General features: G+C 44.4%; 1 long non-coding RNA gene and 1 other non-coding gene across 2 annotated transcripts in view; both read right to left on the bottom strand.

Annotated features, from left to right (window-relative positions):
* The window catches only part of LOC123522101, a 95,646-nt gene extending 76,507 nt beyond the window's left edge, over positions 1–19,139 (bottom strand). The window contains exon 1 of the long non-coding RNA XR_006680406.1: positions 19,021–19,139. This is a non-coding gene — a long non-coding RNA (uncharacterized LOC123522101). The remainder of the gene's footprint in view (positions 1–19,020) is intronic.
* LOC115870785 lies at positions 12,709–12,815 on the bottom strand. The gene has a single exon (XR_004046913.1). It is a non-coding gene; the product is annotated as a U6 spliceosomal RNA (small nuclear RNA).
* Positions 19,140–22,760: the final 3,621 nt, after the last annotated feature.

Raw genomic sequence — 22,760 nt, 5'->3', positions numbered from 1 at the left:
GGGGAAGGGGGCTGAAAGGGTCTGAGGAAATGGAGGCACCAAATGTGGACTATTTTCAAGAAGTCGTCTGTAAAGGGCAAGGTGGGAGTTTCCTGAGGGAGAGTTTTCTAGAATGAGAACGAATGATGCTTGTAAGGTGAAGGAGGTGAACCAGACACCGAGGAAAGATTAGAGAACTGGAGGAAGAGGGGTCATTTATCGAGTTGGATCCTGGAAGAAGCAAGAGAGGATGGAAGGGAGAGTCAAGGTGGAAGGTCAGAGAACATACGGCAGATTCGATTGGAAGCAAGCAGAAGAAGGGCTGAGAGCCTGATGTGATTCACTGTCCCCAGGAGCCAGAGGTGAAGGTCCGCAGCGCCAGAGCCAGCAGTGGGGTGGCCGATTTGGACCGCTCCCCTGAGGAATGGAGTGCCTGTCTGGCCAGGTGTGAACAAAAGGAGCACCGAGGGGCTGGCTGAGTAGGAAACCATCACTCGGCGGGGGTGTTCGTTTCCTTTTATCCCAACAGAGCTCCACAGCCCAGCAGCCCCACCGAGAAGATGGAAGGCTGGGTTATTCTAGGTTGGGGTCAGCAGAGAAGGGACAACTGGACAGGGAGCTTTGGGCCACTGAGATTGCTGCCCAGACAGCAGCAGTTCTGGGAACAGTTGGGGTTGGCAGACAAAAGAGACTTTTCTGGTTTTCTTTGTAAAAGGGAAAAAAAACGAAAACAAAAAACTATGATGCAACTCAAAGAATATTAGCTGGACAAGTCATTCGAATGGTCTGAGTGGATGTTTTTAATATTTAAGTAGCCATAATCTGTATCCCCACCTTGCTTCTGATTCACAGACCAGCCTCTAGTGGCTTCTGGGGGTGCCTGGCCTTGCTGGCCCACAGTGCTCAGCCTCCCATCCACCCCACATCCTAGAGATGACCACAGGATTACCTTCTTGCCGGTACGTTCCACCTCCTCCCCGCCCCCACCATGCAGGTGACAGGTGCCACAGATGCTCAAGGTAGGAAGGTCACATGTTTCTCAAAAGTGGCCTGTATTTGGCTTGTATTCAAGCAAGCAGCCCTCTAAACGAGGATTCAACTACGTCCACACAGAAGAAGCACACCGGCTTGTGTGAGCCAAAGATGACAATAACAAAATTCAAATAATGGTGAAGAGAAAAGTATCAGAGAGCAATTAAGAATGCTCAATTGGTAGAAGGCTATGGATGGCAGTGGGAACCCCAAACCCATCTGCAAAGCACATAGTCAGACCCAAATGCTGGCAGATCCGCTATAGCCAAAGGCAGGAGTCCCCAGCAGCCCCCTAGCTGGCAGAGACCACTGTCATCTTGATTATGCCGGATCGAACTCGAGTCTTGGCCAGTCGACCTCCCTATAGAAACAACCTGACGTTGTACTGGGTGCAAGCATCTCTTAGTTATTCCATGACAGAAATTTCTTCCCTGCTTTTTGAATGTTGATGGGGGTCTTCTCCCACGGACACATCATTTGTATTTTTGTCTTTATACTAATAGGATCTTATCCTTACCAACTGAGTGTGATTTACTTTTCAATGTTTTCTGTGGGGTTTCCCAGCTGTGAGGCACAGGAGGCGTGGATGTATAATGGTAACAACGGATACCTAGTGTTCTAGGGAATGCAGGGGTGAGGGATGGGCGATAAGGAGGGAAGGGGGATTTCAGGAGTCAATAATGAATGTGGGAGGGGGTAAGGAGCACTAGAACTGATCCTGATTGCATAACTCATTTTAAAGGGGGTTCAACCATGGGATGGACTGTTCTAAGATAGATGTGGTGGTGATTGTACAATTCCCTTTGATATGATCGAATGATTCAATTATATGAGATGTAAACTATGTGCCAATAAGACTGTTGGAAAGGAAAATAAATAAAAGATTTGGAATCTTAAAAAAAAAGTGACCTTTATAGTCAGCTGATGTCCTGACTGAGAATTATTATGCCGAGTCACTAGGTTTTAAAATAGGGACCATACCCCTCAGGACCAATATTGAGAGTAGCCATACTAGGAGGACAAGGGGAAGATCTGTCGAAAAAGGGGAAACCGAAGCTGATACCAAGGGTTCCAGTAGAAAGAAAATGTTTTGAAAATGATGATGGCAACAAATGTGCTTGATACAATGGATGGATGTATGGATTGTGATAAGAGTTGTATGAGCTCCCAATAAAATGATTAATAAATAAATAAAATAAATAGCTGCTGAACCCAGCAGCCATTTTATAGCCTTCAAACGATCTTCTAGCAATTGTTTTTGTCAGCTTTTCAGAGTTTAGGAATGGGGGGGGGGCTCTACTTTTTATGTTCTGTAAGTTTTGACTCCTGGTTGGTCAGTTACTCCTGTTCTGCATTGTTTCCACTCCTAGGAAGTCGGGATTATCTAAATGCCCGAGGATAGGATTTCCTTATAGTTTCTTTTTTTCTTATAAGGAAGGCGGCGCACATTCAGAAACTAGAGTGCAGATAACAAAAGGAGAACTGAAAGCAGGCATTCTGCCAGAGATAAGCACTGTTCGTTAACACCCAGGAACCTATCTGCCCAGCCCCGGTTGTATGCCTGTTGAGAGTGGGAGTTGCACCATGCATATTTTTGCAACCCCTTTAAATGATCTTAAGGGACCTGGTTCTCCGGGGGCTCGAGTCCTTTGTCAGCCTCACAGGGACTATGAGGCCCTGACTCTGAATAATCCTGTCTCATGTGCTGAAGTGAAAGCACTTGGCGTGGCTCTTCTATGCATGGCTTTTGAATCCCCACCAAAGGACTGGGTGTGACTGTGCGAATAGGGTGTATGAAACACCACTACAGGGGGTTGATCAGTTTTGCCATTCCACTGGGTAGATAAGTGAGCCTTTTCTGAAGTAGGAAGAGAATCTTGTGACCATCAAGCAAGATAAGCAACTGGCAGACTGTGTGTAAGATCCCTACAGTAGAGGAGGCAGCAGAAGCACTCCAGGCCCCAGCACTGAGACCCTGCGGCAAAGCAAAAGGAGCAGCATGGAGACTGAGGCAGAGTGGAGGACTTCCTGGCCCATGAAACAAGGCAGAGGTCAAGGGACCACTTGTCTCAGGGGCCAAGGACCAGAAAGACATACCTACCAGCATGGCTAAGAAGAGGCCTTGAAGACAAAAGAACTGTATCCTTAACATATGGTGATCAAGCCGCATAATCATGGGTATTGTCTCTGAGTTCTGTGTGGCCATTTTGCAGCAGATTACAGGGTTTGTGATGGTTGGTGTCAGAACAGTTTAAAGAAGGATGGAGTGTGGCTATATGTCTAATTTCAGCCTTTTAGAAATTGGCTTTGGGCTGAGAGGTGGAGTTGGCTTCTCTGTTTCCTTTGTGGAGCACGAGGTCACACAGGGTACCCAAGACAATATGCCCATCACTGCTCTGGACATCAATAAATAGTCTGGAACTGTGGTGCAGTGAATTATTTAATACGACCCTTCTAGTCAGAGTCTGTATAACTCCCACCAAATGACTGGGTGAGACTATGCAAATAAGGTGCTGATGGCCTACCAAGGGGGAGTGGAGAACTTGCTAACAATGTAAATAAGGTGCATGCCACCCTTGTGTGGGTGGGACCCAACAAACAAGGTGTTTGGAATCTTAACAAGGTGATTGGTCAGTTTTGCTGTCCTGCTAAGCTTAAAATGAGCTATCCTGGTGGTGGGAAGGGAGCCTAAAAATTACTAAGAAAGAAGAGCCAGGAGGGGAGCATGTCCTTTGGATCTCGGGTCCCTATGCTGAGAACTTTTTAGACAAAGGAAACAGAATGAGAGAGATGGAGAGAGAGTCGTGGCAGCAGAGATAGTAGAACCAAGACCCTGGGAGGAGACCCCTCATGGGGTTTCCTGGCCCACTGAGTGAGAAGGCAGAGTACCTTTGGGCTGAGGCTTGCTCTTGGGTGGGGAGCATCTCCAGGTACTTACTGGTGGAGCTAAAGAGCTTTGTTGCACTTGCTCAAGCAGGACTGAGGCCAGGGGCCAAAGATCCTAGACCAGGGGCCAGCGGGAAGGGTGCCTGCAGGCATTGCTGAGAAGAAGCTGTCCTGACTAAAGAACTCTATCCTGCGTTTTCCCTGATCCTGAATTGTAACCTGCTACTTCCCTAATAAGCCCCCTAATCCTGAGTATTGTCCGAAGTTCTGTGTGGCCAATGCAACAGATTGTCAAACTCAGCAGAGTAGAGTGCTGCATGAAGCACAGGTGATGTCAGAAGTGGGGAAAAGGTTGACCTTTCTCACCTGACCTCTGTCTCACAGGAAGCAGCTTTGGGCTGGGGTTGTTGCTGGTCCTCTGTCCCCTTTGTGAAGAAAGAGCCAGTCAGACACCTCGGTCACATCATTTTTTACAGGAATCTTGTTACTTGTGCTTTGGGGAGGTCCACATAACTATGGTGAGTCCCTTAATGAGGGCCTCTCAACTCATGGCTGGGTGGAGTCCCTGAAACGTGAATCTGAGCCACAAACAGACTAGAAACAACATTTACAAAATTCAAGCTAAAAATGCCAACAACTGTCCAGAATGGTCCTGAAATAACATGCCTAGGGTATCCTTTTCCTCATGGGGCCTTGTGATGAGGCCTGGCAGGAATAGCTAGGGTAGCCATCCACCCCGGGAAAGTTTAGAGCAAGAGCTGAACAAGGCTCGAGGGTGACCCTGGATGCACTGTGAGTGGGCAGCAGTGAGATAGGACAAGGCCAGAATAAGCCCAGCTGCTGTACTGTCAGCAGTGTAGTCCTGCTGGCTCATTCCCCGTGCACCTGGGGCCCTACAGCTGGAAAAGAACTGCTGGAGATTAAAAAAAAAAAAGGTGCATATCCCTCACACAATTAGCAATAAGTATCTGTGTTGACTTGGGAGGAGTCAGATGATACTTCATACCCCACATGCCAGCCTTCAAAGCCTTCTGGGATAAGGGGGTGCTGGGAACTTCTCCAGAAGTTATTTGGAGGGGACCAGGAATAGGCCAATATCAAGGACCTGTGAAGGCCATGCCTAAAGAGGGCTATCAAATCCCAGAGCCATTGATTTGGCCTCTGAGATAGCTAAGGTTTATTGTGTCAACCTGGCTGATAAACACATGTGGGATTAATTGAAGAGCAGAGAGATAAATGGCTTGGTGAGCCTTGCCTTTCTAGTTCTCGGGTCTCTTGCTTTCTGATGGTTGGACTAGGGTGCAGCTGCCTCAACCAGTTCCCTGCTTCTGTTGGCAAGGCTCACTTCCTGTGAAACATCCCTGAGGAGAAGCCACATGGACCTACCCCGATGCAGCCATGGGTATTGGAGCATCCGTGTGGAGACCCTGCCAGCGCTGAGATGCTTATACACTCACTGATTCGGCTTTCCTCCTGCAGTTGGCATCATTGTGTGTGTTTTGTGAGATGGAGGAGGACTTTGTAGATTGGTGTCAGATATATGGGCTAATGTTGGACTTATGGGCTTGGGCAGCCCTGGTTTGGGATGTTTTCTTAATGTACACTTACCCTTTATATAAAACTCTCTCTTATACATATGACTGTCTGTGGATTTGTTTCCCTAGTTAACCAGACTGACACAGCCTCCACCAAGGTTCCAGCAGCAGCTATTGGATCTCAGGCGATATGACAGCTTCAAAATTTAAGAACAATGAGATATTAAGGGGTTCCAGTGAACTTTGGTTCTTCCAAAGTAATATGGTCCACAAATGGGCACAAAAGATGAGACCTAGAATTGACCAGAATGAAATGGTGCAACCTCTTAGGCTAGGGGATGAAGAAACCCATTGCTCAGAATATCTGGGGGAAGTGGAATCCAGGAAGTGGCATGGGAAGCAGGGAAATGGAGAGATGCTTCTGGTTGACAGGCACAAGGAAGGGACAGCACATTTTAGGTAAGGGAAGAGTAATGAGGACACCTTTTAAAGTCCTACTTCTTGGCGTGAGAAGTTGGGACCACCCCTGTTCTGGGGAGATGGAGGGCATGTGGATAGCTCATAACACAGGGTCATACTAGAGATAAGTTGACCTTGTCATCCAGGCAGGGCTGAAGGTCAAGGTTCCAAGGGATCAGGCTGCTTTTCTGACTTTTCAAGACAAGCAGGGTGGTCGGCAGCCCCAGTACAGCTGGGGTGCCAACTCACTTGCTTAAATCCTAGGCTGTGGGGAGGTAACCTCCTGTCCCCAGTATGTTCCACTGGTAGCTCTTCTCTCTTGGTGGTCACAGGACTCTCTCTGTTTCTTTTATACTCTCTCTGGCTCTTTTATACTCGGGACAGTGGCAAAACTGACCAACCCCTGAGTTGGAGTCCTCTATATCTTATTTACATGGTCCCATCCAATCATTTGGTAGGACTTATACAGAAATGGATAGGAGAGCCCTATGTAATTAATTTCACTTTCCCATAATGACATACAAGTGGTTCCCAGGAAATATTAATTTCTTTACCCCCCCACCCCAGAGTCCCATCATGCCTTTCCAAATTTGCCACAATTTGAGCAAGGGCATCCTAGAGATTAGGGTCAGCAACATTCATTCCACAAACGTCTACACAAAGTGCACACGAACCCAAAATCTTGAAACATCAGCATCAAGTAAAGCTATTGGGGGGAGAGGGGAATATATTATTTTGATGTGAAAACAATGTATATGTATTATATACATATATATATAATTTTAAATTGCAATAGCTTTATACTTGATCTTAGCCAAAAGGCTGAGAAGTGACAAATTAAAATCACTTTAAAGGCAATGATGAGCCATTTGGCACATGTCCCAGCCTTCTAAGGGATCCCAGCAGAGGGCAGGTGGAAGATGCTAAGATGCCCAAGGCCTGACCTCAGCTTAATTCGCACAAATGCACACCTTTTCCCACAGTTATTCATGAACCAAAAGTGCATGGGCTTCCCTAGGAAGTCAAGATAGAAAAGGAATCATCCAGAGGACAAGTCAGCCAATTACACACTGTCCCTAGAACCTTGCTTGTACACTCTGTGTCATTCTGGCCTGAAGTCATCTTAGGACAGAATCTTCCATGATTATGTCACCTTCAATTCTCAAGAAAAGGCACTCCCATTTCTAGGGAAATGTTATAAAATTTATTGGATGTCAACATTTGAGATATCCAACGAGGTCAAAGTTGTTTTCTTAATTCACCTCCTATTCCAGCCCCTACTACTTCCTCAGGAGACATTTGGGGTCAGGTTTTGGGGTATGAAATGGTGGTTACCTCATCTATTCACCTTTGCTTGCTGAGCCCTACCAGACTCAGCAAGATCTGTGGGCCTTTCTTAGCACAGGTAGATTTGGGCCAGGAACCAGTTCTCACCAGATCACCCCACGTCCTCATATTAGAAAAATTGAGAAGGCTTTAAAGAGCTCATGAATGAATGGAATTAAAGGTAATGGAATTGTTCCACAAACTTTGTGAAACCCACTATTAAGGTGACCAGATTTTAACATTGGTAAAGCGGACACCATTGAAAAAACTCATATATCCTGGCGAAATAGCCTCATGGCAGGCGAAAACCGTATACCCTAGCTTGTCGTGCATTCTTTCTAAAAATCGGGACTTTTTAAAAAACGCCGCGGGACATGGGAAAAATTGTTAAAAATTGGGACTGCTCACCAAAAGCAAGATGTCTGGTCACCTTAACTTAGATAGCTTCCTCCCTGGATCAGTCACCATGTTAACTAATTCAGGTATTTGCTAGCATCAGAAACATGTTAGCAGTGACCATCTCTGAGTGGTGGAAGTGTAGGTGGTTTCTATTTTTATCATTTTGCTAACCTGCATTTTTCATTTTCAACTGCGAATGTGTATTATGTGAGTATAAACAATGAAAAAAAATGTAGCGGATTAATATTCCCCTCCTTTAGCTGTTTCCAAATGAATTTACATTCTGAATTCAAGCTCAAAATGCAAATAAGAAATTCTCTGAATGTTTTTCCAGGGTGGCAGAGCAGAAATCCCCAAACTCTGGCATATTGCCTTTTGTCAGGCTGAACAAAACTCTGATTCAGACTTATGTTTACAAGATCAAATGAAACGGATGTCAAGGTAGGGTTACTTATTCAGTATATTTACCTATCGCTAAAGTTATCTTCTTGACTCAAAATCATGACAATTGGAAAACCTGCTGGTGAGGTTAAGAGGCAAACACAACTCATAATTACTTTCCCCAAACAAAACATTTAGGGGCATGAGGCATTGATACCAAATGGGCAGCTGTAGTAGGCCAGGGGGGACACAGCAGCAAATAAAACTCTCAAAACCGCCTTCCCTCAGGAAGCCTGCAGTCCAGGGCAGGGGAGGAAGAGAGTCCCTGAGTGGTAATGCCGCCTGCAAGGCCAGGTTAATGCTATTTCTGTCATTTCTATTTGAGAAGGAGCACTTTCTACCAACCCCCTTTAAAGCTTGAGGCCAGTCAACTATTTCTTGCTGTCAGGAGTGGTGTAGACTGATGTCAGCATAGGAATCAAAGGAGCGAAGGTTGGCGAGCTACTCACCCAGCACTTTCCTGCGGTGACCCATTCTCCTTAGGACTTTGCTGTTCTGGAATGGTTCAGAGGTTCCCTGAGGGGAAGTGTCCCTGGGGAAAGTTGATGCGCCCCGAGACTATAGTAGTGACTAAGTTGGCAGACTGAGGGACTAGGGGCTGCCATGTTGGGCTACAGGCCGTGCAGAGACGGGAATGGGACTGATGAGCCTGAGGACTAACCTTCCGCATAGTGGAATTGGCTGAGGGAAGGTTAGTTCTCAGGCTCTGAGAACCAGTGAACAGCCTCGTTCTGCCATTCACTGGCTATATAACACCGGGGAAGTCTGGTTACGTCGCTGCGCCTCGATTTCCTTTTCTGTAAAATGGGGAATTCTACTAGTGTCTCGTTCATGGGGTTGTGGTGAAGTTGAAATGAGAGAAAGCATGTAAAATGTTAGACCACTGCCTGGCATAGTAACTTAGACATTGAAAGGCTGTCTACATTAGATGTCGTTAGAAGAATTTATTCTATTTTTGTTTGTTTGTTTTAAGTGGACTTTATTTCATTTGGTATCAAAGCCATATTGTACAGTCACATTGACAAAGAATTAAAATCTGCTGGTCTGCTCTGGGCATCACAAAATCCGGAGCGACGGCAGGAATGAAACCTACAGCTCTCTACTGAGGCTCTCTCTATGCCACTGACGTCACTGCATTTCATTTCTGAGGCGACCAGAGATCCACCCCCCGTATCTGACCCATGGCTGATTTGGACACATCCTGATCTCCGCCTCACTTGGAGTTGCTCCAGGGTACTGATCAAAGGTAAAGAGCAGGCTCCCGCAGGACCATCACTCTCTTGAGCAGCTTCAGCAAATTCTGCTCCTTTCCTGTCACCAGCGTCAAAGCCAGGCTGGGGTTTAGGGAGCGGTAATGTGTGTGATAGGAGGAGCCTGAGCCTCAGGTTGGTGTGTGCCATGCCCCAGCTGTCAGGCAAGATGACCTTGCTCATGAGACATGGACTCCGCCTACACAAGAAGAGGGTTCAGATGCCAGACAGCTTGAAGAGTCTGACACATCTCATTGGATGCTTATACCATAAGGTGACCAGATTTTAACATTAGTAAAGCGGGACACCATTGATAAAAACTCATATATCCTGGCAAAATAGCCACATGGCAGCCGAAAACCGTATACCCTAGTTTGTCGTGCATTCTTTCCAAAAATCAGGACTTTTTAAAAATGCCCCGGGACAAATTGTTAAAAATCGGGACTGTCCCGCCAAAAGTGGGACGTCTGGTCACCTTAGGTACCACTGCACGAGTGCTCATGGTGACTCTTGTCCCCATTTTAGGCAGGAAGAGCAGACCAGGGCAACTTCTTGGCCAACGGGAAGAAAAGCAAATCCAGTTTTCAGATTTACAGAGCTGGACTGCACAGGTGTTGGAAAGGAAGAACTTGGTTTGGCTGCATAGTTTACTGAAGGGGTTATTGTTTGTTTTGGTTGTTGCTATTGTTAGGGGCCATCAAGTCAATCCAACCCATAGCGACATTATGCACAACAGAACAAAACACTGCCCGGTCCTACACCATCCTCCCAATGGTTCCTATGCCTGAGCCCACTGTGACAGCCACGGCATCCATCCATCTCCTTTAGGGCCTTCCTCTCCTTCACTGCCCCTCTACTTTACCAAACATGATGTCCTTCTCCAGGGACTGGTCTCTCCTGTCAACATGTCCAAAGTATGTAAGACAAAGTCTCACCATCCTTGCCTCAAAGGAGCACCCTGGCCGCACCTCTTCTAAGACAGATTGGTTTGCTTTTCAGCAGGTTCTGAGGGGTGGGAGTGGGGAAAAGACAGGTAAGAAAATGTATGTCAGACAGTAATAAGTGCTCATGAAAAACAAAGCAGGAAGAGGGGATTGAGCATGCCAAGACCACTTTATACAGGATGCCAATGAGAATATCCAAGGGAAGAGCTTCCAGGGAGAAGGAACAGCAAGTGCACAGGCCCTCAGGTCAGTGTGCTGGAGCAAAGGAGGCTTAGGAAAGAGGTTACAGGAGTCAGAAAGCACACAATCTTATAAAGGCCATTATAAAGATGTTAGAGCAGCGGTTCTCAACCTGTGAGTCGCAACCCCTTTAGAGGTCGAATGACCCTTTCACAGGGGTTGCCTGATTCATAACAGTAGCAAAATTACAGTTATAAAGTAGCAACGAGAATAATCTTATGGTTGGGGGGGGGGTCACCATAGCATGTATTAAAGGGTAGTGGCATTAGGAAGGTTGAGAACCACTGTTTTAGAGGATTACGGAGGGCTTTGAGATGATGAGGCATGATCTGACTTTCACTTTTAAAACATCATGCTTTTAACATCATGCCTAGAGGGAGGGAGGCAAAAACACAATAGAATCAGGAGAAGACACTGGGAAGTTTACAAGAGTCAAAAGGAAACAAAACAAAACACTCCTACAAGGATTTTAGGAGCCCCTGGTGCTGTTGGGTGTTTACTGCTAATCAGGAGGTCTATGGTTCAAATACACTAGCTGGTCCACAGGAGAAAGAGGAGGCTATTAATTCACAAAATATTTCTAAGAACCTACTGTCTCAAGGAGGCTAGAATGGCAGCCTTGTTTCAAGATTACAAAGCCATATGAACCATACACAGGTTGTTGTTGTTTTTTAATACCATGCTTCTAAAAGAGATTATTCAGATACATTGTTCCTAGCAATGAACTCTGGTTCTTTTTTATTGAGAAATCATGGAGAGTATTTTTTCTATTTACACTTAGGTGCACGTTTCATGCTTCCTACCACATCACAAATTGTAAACTGAGCTGCTGTTTGGGAAGCCCTACCGTTGGCAGTTTGCTTGTTTGCCTTGAAAATCCCATGCACAGCGCTTCTATGGCATCACTCACAGCCCAACATTACTGATAGGAGACCCTTGGGGGAGTCTGTATGTGCTGGCAAGATTATTTGAAAAATTAATAAAACCCTTTTAATTAATCCTTTTCAAGGATGTAGAAAGGAAAATGGCTGCATTTCAAATTCATGGCATTTCAAAGGCATGAATTAAGCTCTAAGTTGGGGAGAAAAGGGAAAAAAACTGACATAAGTTCTCTAATTTTGTTCTAAACTGAGAAAACAAATTGTTGCTAAGAAATGAAATTTGAAAAAAAAAATTCAAATTTGTTTCTTACACACATTTTCTAGTTGGTGTGCATATACTTAAATCCACGAAGTAGGCTAAAATAAAATTAAAGGAATCGCTTTCATTGAACTTGGTTGACACAACTTCTCTATGAAATCTGGAATCACTTTTTGGTTCAGCTTTATTTTATTCCTAGACAGTCTGCCTTTTGGGTATCGACATTTCAAATTCATGTGCAGGTAATTCTGAGCTTCTCATATGTGAGAAAAGACTCACAAAAGAGTGTTTGGCAGGAAGAAGGCTCACGTTTCCTCTAAGGAGATGAGGGGAAGGAGGGCAATCATTCTTCAGGTGTGACTTCCTGAGACTGTCTCCCAACGACCTACTGATCTGCCTATCTGTATCTTTTAGACTTTTGTGCGCACATATGAGCAGCTTACTGCTTCTCTTCTTCCCCACCTCACACAGCTTCCTCTTAACTCCCCAACATCTTGGTTTCTTTGACCCTCTTGTCAGCACTTCCATTCTGTCTGTCATCATCTGTTAACTTCCCACTCCCTGCACACTTTAGCACAGTCACCAGAGTTCCTCTCCCCTTCAAAGCCGTCATCATTCTGGAAGATTTGCTGACCCATCTGACAAATGTGCCTTTCAATCTCCTGACCTCCTCTGTCCATCCCGACTATCCTTCCCCTGAACTTCTCTCCCTCTCACTAGCATTGCCTGCTCTCCTTGCCTTTCCCTCACGTCTGTCCTCTCACTCCACAAGGCCCCCTGAACGCATGCCCACACCCACGTCATCCCAGCTTCCCCTCCATCTTCTGAGCGCACCACCATCTCCAACTGTCTTCAGTTCTTCCAAACCCCTCCCTTACCCAGCCAAGCCCATCCTGGATCACTCTTCTCAGCAGCCTTCTCCAGGCCTATTCCAGGCCTGATGGAATGCTGAGGAAAACCCAGAAACTCCTCGAATCAGCACCCCCACAAAACCAGTGTCCAACCTCAGTTGGTCCAACCCACGGCCCTGAAAGCTCTGTGAGTCGCCGTGAGTATCCCCTTCTTTTTTCTTTTTTTTAAAATATGGAACGCTTCACGAATTTGCATGTCATCCTTGCGCAGGGGCCATGCTAATCTTCTCTGTATCGTTCCAATTTTAGTATATGTGCTGCCGAAACGAGCACGAGTATCCCCTTCTTTCTTCCTGCTGCCTCCATCCCGCGGCCGCCATCTCGAATCTTTTTCTTTTGCTCCAAGCTCCCTATCCCACCTTCTCACACTAAGCTGATAACTCTTATAGCCTGTCCTCCTCCTAAGGTGTGATTTCCCAAGACAGCCTCCCAACTACCTACCTAGCTACCTACCTGTATCTCCAGCTCCTCTCTCCTTCCCCTCATCTTAGAGCAGTGGTTCTCAACCTTCCTAAGGCCGCCACCCTTTAATACAGTTCCTCATGTAGTGGTGACCCCCTCCCAACCAAAAATTATTTTTGTTGCTACTTCATCACTGTCACTTTGCTACTGTAATGAATCGGGTGACCCCTGTAAAAGGGTCTTTTGACCCCCAAAGGAGTCGCGACCCACAGGTTGAGAACCGCTGTTTTCCGGAGCATTCTGGCTGTGCTTCTTCCTAGGCAGATTAGTTTTGTTCTTCTGGCAATGCTGGTCCCCTCAATATTCTTCACCAACACTATAACTGAAGTGCATCCATTCTTCTGTGGTATTCCTTATTCATTACACAACTTTCACGTGCATGTGAGGCGATTAAAAATACCATGGTTTAAGACTTAGGTGCACTTCAGTCCTCAAAGGGACATCCTTTCCTTCAATACGTTTCAGAGATCTTGTGCAGCAGACTTGCTCAATGCAATACAGCATTTGGTTTTTTGACTGTTATTTCCATGAGCATTGATTAAGGAGCCAAGCAGGATGAAATCTTTGACGACTCCGATCTTTTCTCCATTTAGTACGATGATATGTGGGGATTTTTGTTTCCTTTACAATGAGTAGCAAACCATAGTGAAGGTTGCAGTCCTTGATATTCATTAGCAAGTGCTTCCAGTACTTCTCAATTTCAGCAAACAAAGTTGCTTCATTTGTGTATCTCAGGTTGTTAATAAACCCTCCTCGAGTCCTGATGCTGTGTTCTTCTTCATATAGTCTAGTTTCTTGGGTTATTTGCTCAGCATACAGATTGAATAAATATGTAAATGGGTACAACTCTGGTACATACCTTGGCAGATTTTAAACCATGAATCATTCCCTTTATCTGCTTGGTTCATATGTGATAATATACTGTATGAACACAATGATGTGTTTAGGAATTTTCATTATTTGCAATTTTATCCATAGTTTGTTATGATCCACACAGTTGAATACCTTTGCATAGTCAGTATACCACATGTAAAAATCTTCCTAGTGTTCTCTGCTTTCAGCCAAGATCCTTGTGGTATGATCTCTTCTAAATCCAGCTTGAATTTCTGGCAGGTCTCTGTTCATGTACCGCTGCAACCATTTTGTAATTGCCTTCAGTAAAACCTTACTTGCATGTTGTTCAATAATTACTGAATTCTGTTGGGTCACCTTTCTTTGTAATGGGAACAAATATGGATCTTGTGTTAGTCTGGGTTGACTAGAGAAACAAATTCATAGACATTGATATGTGTGTAAGAGAGAACTTTATATCAAAGAGTAATTGTATATTGAGAAAACATCCCAGCCCAGATCAAGTCCATAAGTCCAATATTAGCCTATATGTTCGATACCAGTCTATAAATTCCTCTTCAGACTCACGCAGCCTTGTAATAACGCTGCATGCAGGAAGATCACGGGCTGGAAAGGCTTGTGGATCCAGTGGCAGTGGAAGCATCCGGTTCTTTGCATGAGTCTCCATGTGGCTCCTTGAGCTCCAGGGCTCTAGCTCCATCAGCTTAGCTCCATGTGTCTTGTTAACAGGAATGTCTCTCAGCGAGAGTATAGGTCTGGCCTCCAATGAGCTATTTTTAATCTTCGTAGCTCCTCCAAATGAGGTCATCAAGCTGTGACCTGATTGACAGGCTAAACCCCACCCCTTCACTCTTAATAGTCTTAAGTTGACACCAGATTTATGTAACTACCACAGATCTCTTCCAGTTGGTTGGCCAGGAAGGTGTCTTCCAAATTTCTTGGCATAGATGCATGAGTCTTCCAGTGCTTCATCAGTTTGTTAAAACATTTCAATTGAGATTCTGTCAAGCCTTGGAACCTTGTTTTTTGCTACTGCCTTCAGAGTAGCTTGGACTTCTTCCTTTATATAATTGGTTCTTAATTATATGATACCTCCTCAAAATGGTCAATTCCTTTTGGTACAGTGACTCTGGGTATTCCATTCATCTTCCTTTGATGGTTCCTGAATTATTCAACATTTTGCCCATGATATCCTACAATAGTACAAATCACGGCTTGAATTTTTTCCTCAATTCTCTTGGCTCAAGAAATACTAAGCATATTCTCTTTTTTTGCTTTCTAGCCCTAGGTCTTTGAACATTTCATTATAATACTTTGCCTTCTCTACCTGCCCTTTGAAATATTCTGTTCAGCTCTTTCACTTCATTATTTTTGCCATCTCCTTGAGCTATTCTACATTCAAAAGCACATTTCAGAGTCTCTTCTGACATCTACTTTGGTCTTTTTTTTTTAATTTTTGGGGAGTCAATCTTATCTGTGTTTTTAATGGACTTTTGCTTTCTTCATCTATGATGTTCTTGATGTCATCCCACAACTCATCAGCTCTTCAGTCATTAGTATTCAATGTACCAAATCTGTTCTTGATATGTTTGCTACATTCAGATAGGCGGTACTCATGGTTGTATATTGGCTCTTTTTTTAAAATTGGTTTTTATGAACTTGTTTTAATTTTCTTTAGCTTCAACTTGAACTTGCTAATAAGCAATTAATCATTTGTTACACAGTCAGCCCTAGCCTTGTTATGACTGCTGATATGGAGCTTTTCCATGGTCTCTTCCCACAGATATTGTCAATTTGATTTCTATGGATTCCATCCAGAGGAATCTATGTGCACAGTCATCATGTATGTTGTTGAAAAAACAGTATTTACAATGAAGAAGTGGTTGATCTTGCAAAATTCTATCATGCAATCACCAGCTTCATTTCTATTACCTAGGCCGTATTTTCCAACTACTGGTTCTCTTTCTTTGTTTCTAACTTTTCATTCCCATCGCTAGTACTTATTAATGTATCTTGATTGCATGTTTGATCAATTTCAGACTGGAAAAGTTGGGGGATTTGTCAATTTCTTCATCACTAGCTAGTGTTGGTATATAAATTTGAATAATAGTTGTATTAAATGGAGTTCCTTGTACGTGTATAGATATTATCCTATCCCAGACTGTACTGTAATTCAAGACAGACCTTGATATATTGTTGAGAGTGAATGTGATTCCATTCCTCTTAGATTTGTCATTCCCGGCACAGGAAGCCAAATGATTGTCTTGATTCAAAATGGCCAATACCCCCCAAAAAACCCAAACAGCCTGTCCATTTCAGCTCACTAATACCTAGGACATCAATCTTTATGCATCCCATTTCATTTTTGACAACTTTTAATTTTCCTAGACTCATGCTTCATATATTCCATGTTCTGATTATTAACCGATGTCTGTAGTTGTCTCTTCTAATTTTGAGTCATGCCTTCTTAGCAAATAAGGTCTGGAAAGCTTTACTCTCTCCACATAATTAACACCAACTTGGCTTTGAGGAAGTCACCCTTCCCCAGTCTCATTTTGAGTGCCTTCCAACTTGAGGGGTTCATCTTCCACCACTGTATCTATCCAACAATGTTCCACTGCTAGTTGTAAGGTTTTCAGTGGCTAATCCACCAGAAATGGACAGTCTAGTCCTGCTTTGTTATCTGTTCTTAGTCTGCACATGCTGCTAAAACCTGTTTACCATGGGTAATCCTGCTAGTATTTAAAATACTGGTGACATAGCTTCCAGCATCACATTAATATGCAAGCCACCACAGTATGACAAAATGACAGATGAGTGGTGGGAAAAAAAGTCTATCACATGACCCAGCAATCTCTCTACTTGCTATATATCCTAAGGAAATAATAGCTGTGACAAAAACAGCTATGTGCACATGTTCATCACAGCACTATTCAAAAAGATAGAAATGACCTAAATGTCCATCTGCGGAAGACTGGATAAATAAATTTTGGTGCATACACACAATGGAATATTACACAACATTAAAAAATAACAATGACTCTACAAAACACCTCATAAATGAACCTGAAGAACATTCTGCTGAGTGAAATTAGTCAGTTAAAAAAACATTGTATGAAAACCACTATTATAAAAAAACAAACAAACAGAGAAAAGGAGCATTCTTTGATAGTTACCAAGGATGGAAGGGGGAGAGAGTGCGGCAGAGGGGAAGGCTATATACAATGAGAAAGAGGTTGAGAGAGAAGTTGGCAAAAAATGATGGAGGCAGAGAAAGACACTGAGAGTGAGAGGTTTGCAAGAAGTACAGGTAATAGAGGCAAATATATACACAATTCTGCAGTAGTAGTGATCTATCCGTAAATGCTTGGACAGACATAGGCTGAACAGGTGTGGGAGGGAGAGTGGGAATATATTCATAAATACATATATGTCTGACAGAAGGTATTTGTATAGTCATATTGACTTTGGCTGCAAATATATCCATGAATGTGGTGGAGCATACAGGCAGCAAAGTTATGAAAACTTCTTAGACATAACCAAACTCCTTGAGAGAATGAGTCACTGGAGGATCAGGATCATAGTTTCAGGAGACGCTGTGGTCAACTGACATATCATAGTTCATAAAGACAATGTTCCACATCCTGGTTTGGTGAGTAGTGACCAGGGTCTTAACAGCTCATGAGCAACCATCTAAGAAACAACCACTGATCTCTCCCCATCGGGAGAAAAGAAGAGGGATGAATATAAAAAAACATATAGAAACAATTAGTTCAATGGACTCATGGGAAATGCAAACATCAGTCTCCACAACCCTAAGACCAGTTGGGGGCTGGCCACCACTACCAATGACTCTGAAAAGGATCACATTAGAAGGTCTTTGATAAAGTGGGAGGAAACCATGAAACAAAACTCAAAGTCATAAAAAAGACCTGGCTTGCTGATCAGACAGAAACTGGCAGGACCCTCAAGAAAGCAATCCTTAGTCACCCTTCATGTCTGAACCTGAACTCCTCCCCTCCCCCATGTTACCATAATCAGCCATTTAACATCGAAAGGTCAGCATTTCCCCAAGGACAGAGTTCAGAGGGTTAGGAAAGAAGAAGGAATGGGAACAGGAAAGAAGGGAGATAAGTGGTAGCACATTGAGGGGGCTGCAATGGATGAGCCGAAACAAAATGTATATGAATTGTTGAATGTAAAATTAACCATCTCTTCTATAAACCTTTACCCAATTTACAATAAAAAGTTACAAAATAAAGAAACAAGACATCTCAATCTTAACTAGCTAGTTTCTGTTTATGGTACTATAAAATTTGGCAATGATTATTGGTGATGATCGCACAAGTGATTAATGCAACTGATTTCACTAGATTGTATATATAAAAAACAATGAAAAAACCAACAACAATGAATTGGCAAGTCTTGTGCTATATATATGATAACATGTATTTTCCAATAATGAAAGAATACTTTTAAAATGTCTTAATCTCTCTTCATTTAAAAATCATCCCTCAATGCTACATCCCCTCTAGTTTTCTCTCTTCCTCCCTTTCAAAAATCAATCCACTCCCCAAAGCTGCCTACATCCACTTCCCATTTACTCAGACTTTTGCCACTGCTACACTACTGAACGTATTCTCTGCAAGGTTGTCAGTGACCTCTTCGTTGCTAAATCTGTTGTTCGCTTTTTCAGATTGGGACTTACTTACACTATGTCACCCTCCTTCTTCCCTTGACTCTGTGACACAGCAGTTCCTAATTTCCCCCCTATCTATCTCACTGTTCCCTTCACCCCTCCCTCTGGACTCTTCTCCACCTGCTTTTTAAATGTTGGTATTTCCTCAGGGATTTAATTCTTCTCTTTCATTCTCTCTGCTGAAGAATTTCACCTGTTCCCATGGCTTCAATTATTATCTGCATGCTAATGCTTTGAACTTATGACTTTATCTCTAGATCAGAGCTTTCTCATAAGCTCCAAATCATCTACTTGGATACCCCACATCCCAAATTCTTCTTTCTCTTTTCCCACCTAAACCTGCTCCATCATTATTCTACATCTAAAGAAGAGGACATCACCATCCATCCACCCAGAAAATTGGGCATTGTCCTTGACTCACCCCTCTCAACCCATCACTTAAAAAGTTCTATGAATATGCATTACCTCATTAATGCATCTCAGATCCAGCCCCCTGTTCTCTATCCACACGGGCATTGTGCTGGATCATTCAGCAGCTTCTCAAACCACATCCAGGCCTTATCTTCTCCTGTCCATTCTCCATGTAGCCCTTAAAATCAGGGAAAAAAAATAAAACCAAACTCATTGCCACTGAGTTGATGCCAACTCATAGTGATCCTATAGGACAGAGTACACTGTGGGTTTCCAAGACTGTTTACGGGAGTAGAAAGCCCCATCTTTCTCCGAAGGAGTGACTAGTGGAATCAAAGTGCTAACTTTGCAGATTGCAGCCCAATTTGTAACCACCACGCCACCAGAGCTTCCTTAGACCTCGAAGTACACCTCACTGCAACATCAACAACAGAAACCCAGCAACTTTTAGAATAATAAAGTTATACTCCTCAGCATGGTCTACTAGGCTCTTCGGGACCGAGTCTTAACCAATCTCTCCCACCCCATATCTGAGATTAAGAATTTTGGTTAAATCCTTTTAAAGAAGGTGAGAGAGTTGACTCAGTTCTCTTTCAGAATCTGTCACAACGTTATCTTCTAAGCATCTAGAATTCCAATCCCCTCTCTGCCCTACATCCACTCCTAACAAAACAAAACAGCAAAACAAGTACATTGAGCATTTTCTTATATGAATCAAGTACTCGATCTCATTTAATCCTCACAGTTCTGAAGAACATATCTTTACCATTTCCTAAATGGGAGCACAGGGACCCAGAAAGAGGAAATACTAAATAACCTGACCAGTGTCATATAACTAATGAGAGAGGTAGAGGGAGTGGGGATTCAAACCCAGGTTATCAGGCTATCCAATTCTGTTTATTCATCGTCAAGCCAGTTACAGCCACCCTAAGAAAGTGTGGCAGTAGGGCTACCATTTGTTAAATGCTTAACATGAATGAAGTGTTGTACATCCAGCATATTAGATATCACTCACATTTTTAAAACAGCAAATTGCAGGTCAGAGAAAGTAGGTTGGGTAAGGTCACAACGGAGTACATGGGTCTGAATGTCCTCACCTCCCTAACACCAATCAGCAGCTTTTGACAACTGCAGAAACATGTCTAGCTCAGTGTCACACATACATCTAATCAGAAGCAAAATCAGAATTAGAACCCAGCTTTCTTACCTTGATAGGACTAATTTCTATCTCGGTTGCTGTTTTCTGGTAGAACTGAGGAACACTGACTTTTTCCTATCTCTAACAACTTCCTCAGTACTACCCGAGGAGCAACATGAACCTCCAAAGCCTTCCCACTCTGTCTCCAGGTGGTCTTTGGTAGCCCCTTCCTACCCTGTGGCATGGTGCTCCCCACACCAGCTGCATCCACAGAAGGAAGGACCCTGCTTCCAAACACATCCGATTCCCCTGCCTCCTTACAGTTTTCTTGTCATTCGTAATGAGGCCCCATCTGTTCACTCAGCTCCAATTGCCATCCCTTGGGGTTTGTCCAGGATCAAAGCCCCTGGGCCAGCCTCTCAGAAGTTCTTCCCTAAATGCCATTGGTTTTACTCATTCTTCTATCTTATCCTGCTATCCCCACCCCTCAACCACTAGCTGAATAGGATGACCTGATTGCAGTCTCTCAGGTACCCTAACAACTTCAGCCTTTCCAAGAAATTGTTCCTTTTTTGGTTTGGATTAGGTTTGGGATAATATACTTATCTTTTACCACAAAATAATATACTTCCTCTTTTACTACAAATTAATAATTCCTACATATTAAGACATTCTCCCCAGAATGCCTTATTTTAAATACACGCCAAATGCCTGGGTAGGGTGACATATGAAGTATGTGTGGGATTCATTGGACCATCTGGCCAACCCTAGGGCCCTAAGTGGGGAAAGATTCTATTTAACAAGGCAGAAAATCACTGCTCAGCCACTAGTTGCTGAGTAAAGGACTGAAAGATGGGCAGGGACCCTCAGATGATCTCTACTTCATAACTGACATGGGCAGAAGATCTTTCCCCCAAAAGCACAAGCGAGGGCATTTAGATATGAACATTGCAGGGCTAGCAACTAGAAATAGAGGAATGTGAAGAACTGATGACATTTAGGGGAGAATGGGCAGGATTTCTAAAGAAGAAGAGGCGTGAATTACCAATCACTGGCATACTAGGATTAGAGGGGTCCTCAAGCACTCAGGCAAAACCCCCACCTGGTGAATGAATGACCTGTAAGGATACTTAAGAAGGTGATATTCCTTTAGTTCAGGGGTCCTCAAACTATGGCCAGCGGGCCACATGCAGCCCGCCGAGGACATTTATCCAACCCGGCGGGTGTTTTTGCCCTGTTTTTTACTTCAAAATAAGATATGTGCAGTGTGGATAGGAATTTGTTCATCGGTTTTTTTAAACAATAGTCCGGCCCTCCAACGGGTCTGAGGGACAGTAAACTGGCCCCCTGTTTAAAAAGTTTGAGGACCCCCTGCTTTAGTTGAACACCTTCAGCGATAGGTTATGCTCTGTCGTGGGAAATCAGGGTTTTAATGTGACTTTGATTTGCTTTCAAATAAATAAATAAATATCTAGCTCTTGAGCACCTACTATATTCCAGACACTATAGCAGGTACTGAACTTCAACTAAAAATAATGACTTCCTCCTTCCCTGTAGATCTAGGTGAGGAAGGAGGATATATAAACACAGAGTAAGAGCGCAAAATGAAAAGGGCGCTGCTCAAACACAGGAAAGGACATCTAACCCAGAGCTGGACATTTAGGAAAGCTTCCTGAAGAGACAGGATTATCAGCTGGGGGGGCCTGACAGATGCTGGGAGTTGTGGAGGGGACTACAAGTGCGGGTGGTGGGGAGTGGCGGGGGACCGATTGCTCAAGGCTTTCCAGCTTCCAAACAAGTTCAGAATGTTACAAGAATGTGGAGTTTCGCTTTTGAGCCAAGCTGGGGCGAGTGGGCTTCATTCCGGGGACAATGGAAAGAAAGCCTGTCGAGTTTTAAGGCGGGGAAGCGCCCCCTGGCGACTCGGGAGGTGTTGCAGTGCTCCACGCCAGCCAGAACCCGGGGTGGGGGACGGAATGGAAAGAGCTTGGTGGCGAACGGGATGTCTCACAGATGTGACCGAAAGTAAACCACTCTTCAATTTCAAGATCGAGACAAAAGTAAAGGTATAAAGGGAACATCTCCCCCGCCTTCCCTCACCTTTGGGTGGCAGGAGCACCATCATCACGGAATGGGGGCGGAGAGGTGGCCTCTCGCCCCTTTTCCCAGATAGGAAAACTGAGGCCCAGAGTCCTGAGGAGAGGGGAGGGGGAACCCGAAACAGCCTCCCAGAAGGCTGATCGAGGTTACACATGGTCTTTCGAGGGTCCTGCGGCCTGCCTCATTTTTCCGTCAGACGACCCCAAAGGGCTGCCTTTGCTATGGAAACTGTCCTCCCGCCCTCCTCCGCGCCTCCGTTTCGGCAGTGCATCCTGGTAAATGAAATCCTTTTCTGCTTACCTGCTCGCGGCATGAGCTCACGCTATGGCCTTAAAGAACTGCAAGTTCCAGAAGGCCGTGCAAAAGCCCCGAGGGTCTCTGGGGGACGTGGTCTCGCCTGGAAGCGACGAAACCGGCCGCGGTGAGGGGATGGGGCTGCCAATGGACGGCCTTCTGGGCGGGGCCAGAGTTTCTATTGGCTACTCGGCGCGGGGGGGCGGGGCCAGAGGAATGAGGCGCGGAGCTGTTCGCCGCTCCAGGTGCTGGGTCTGAGGGA

Source organism: Echinops telfairi, unplaced genomic scaffold, assembly GCF_000313985.2.
Source record: "Echinops telfairi isolate 266 unplaced genomic scaffold, ASM31398v2 ScPeMD7_2291;HRSCAF=2852, whole genome shotgun sequence".
Lineage (NCBI taxonomy): Eukaryota > Metazoa > Chordata > Mammalia > Afrosoricida > Tenrecidae > Echinops > Echinops telfairi.
This window is presented reverse-complemented; position numbering and strand designations above follow the sequence as displayed.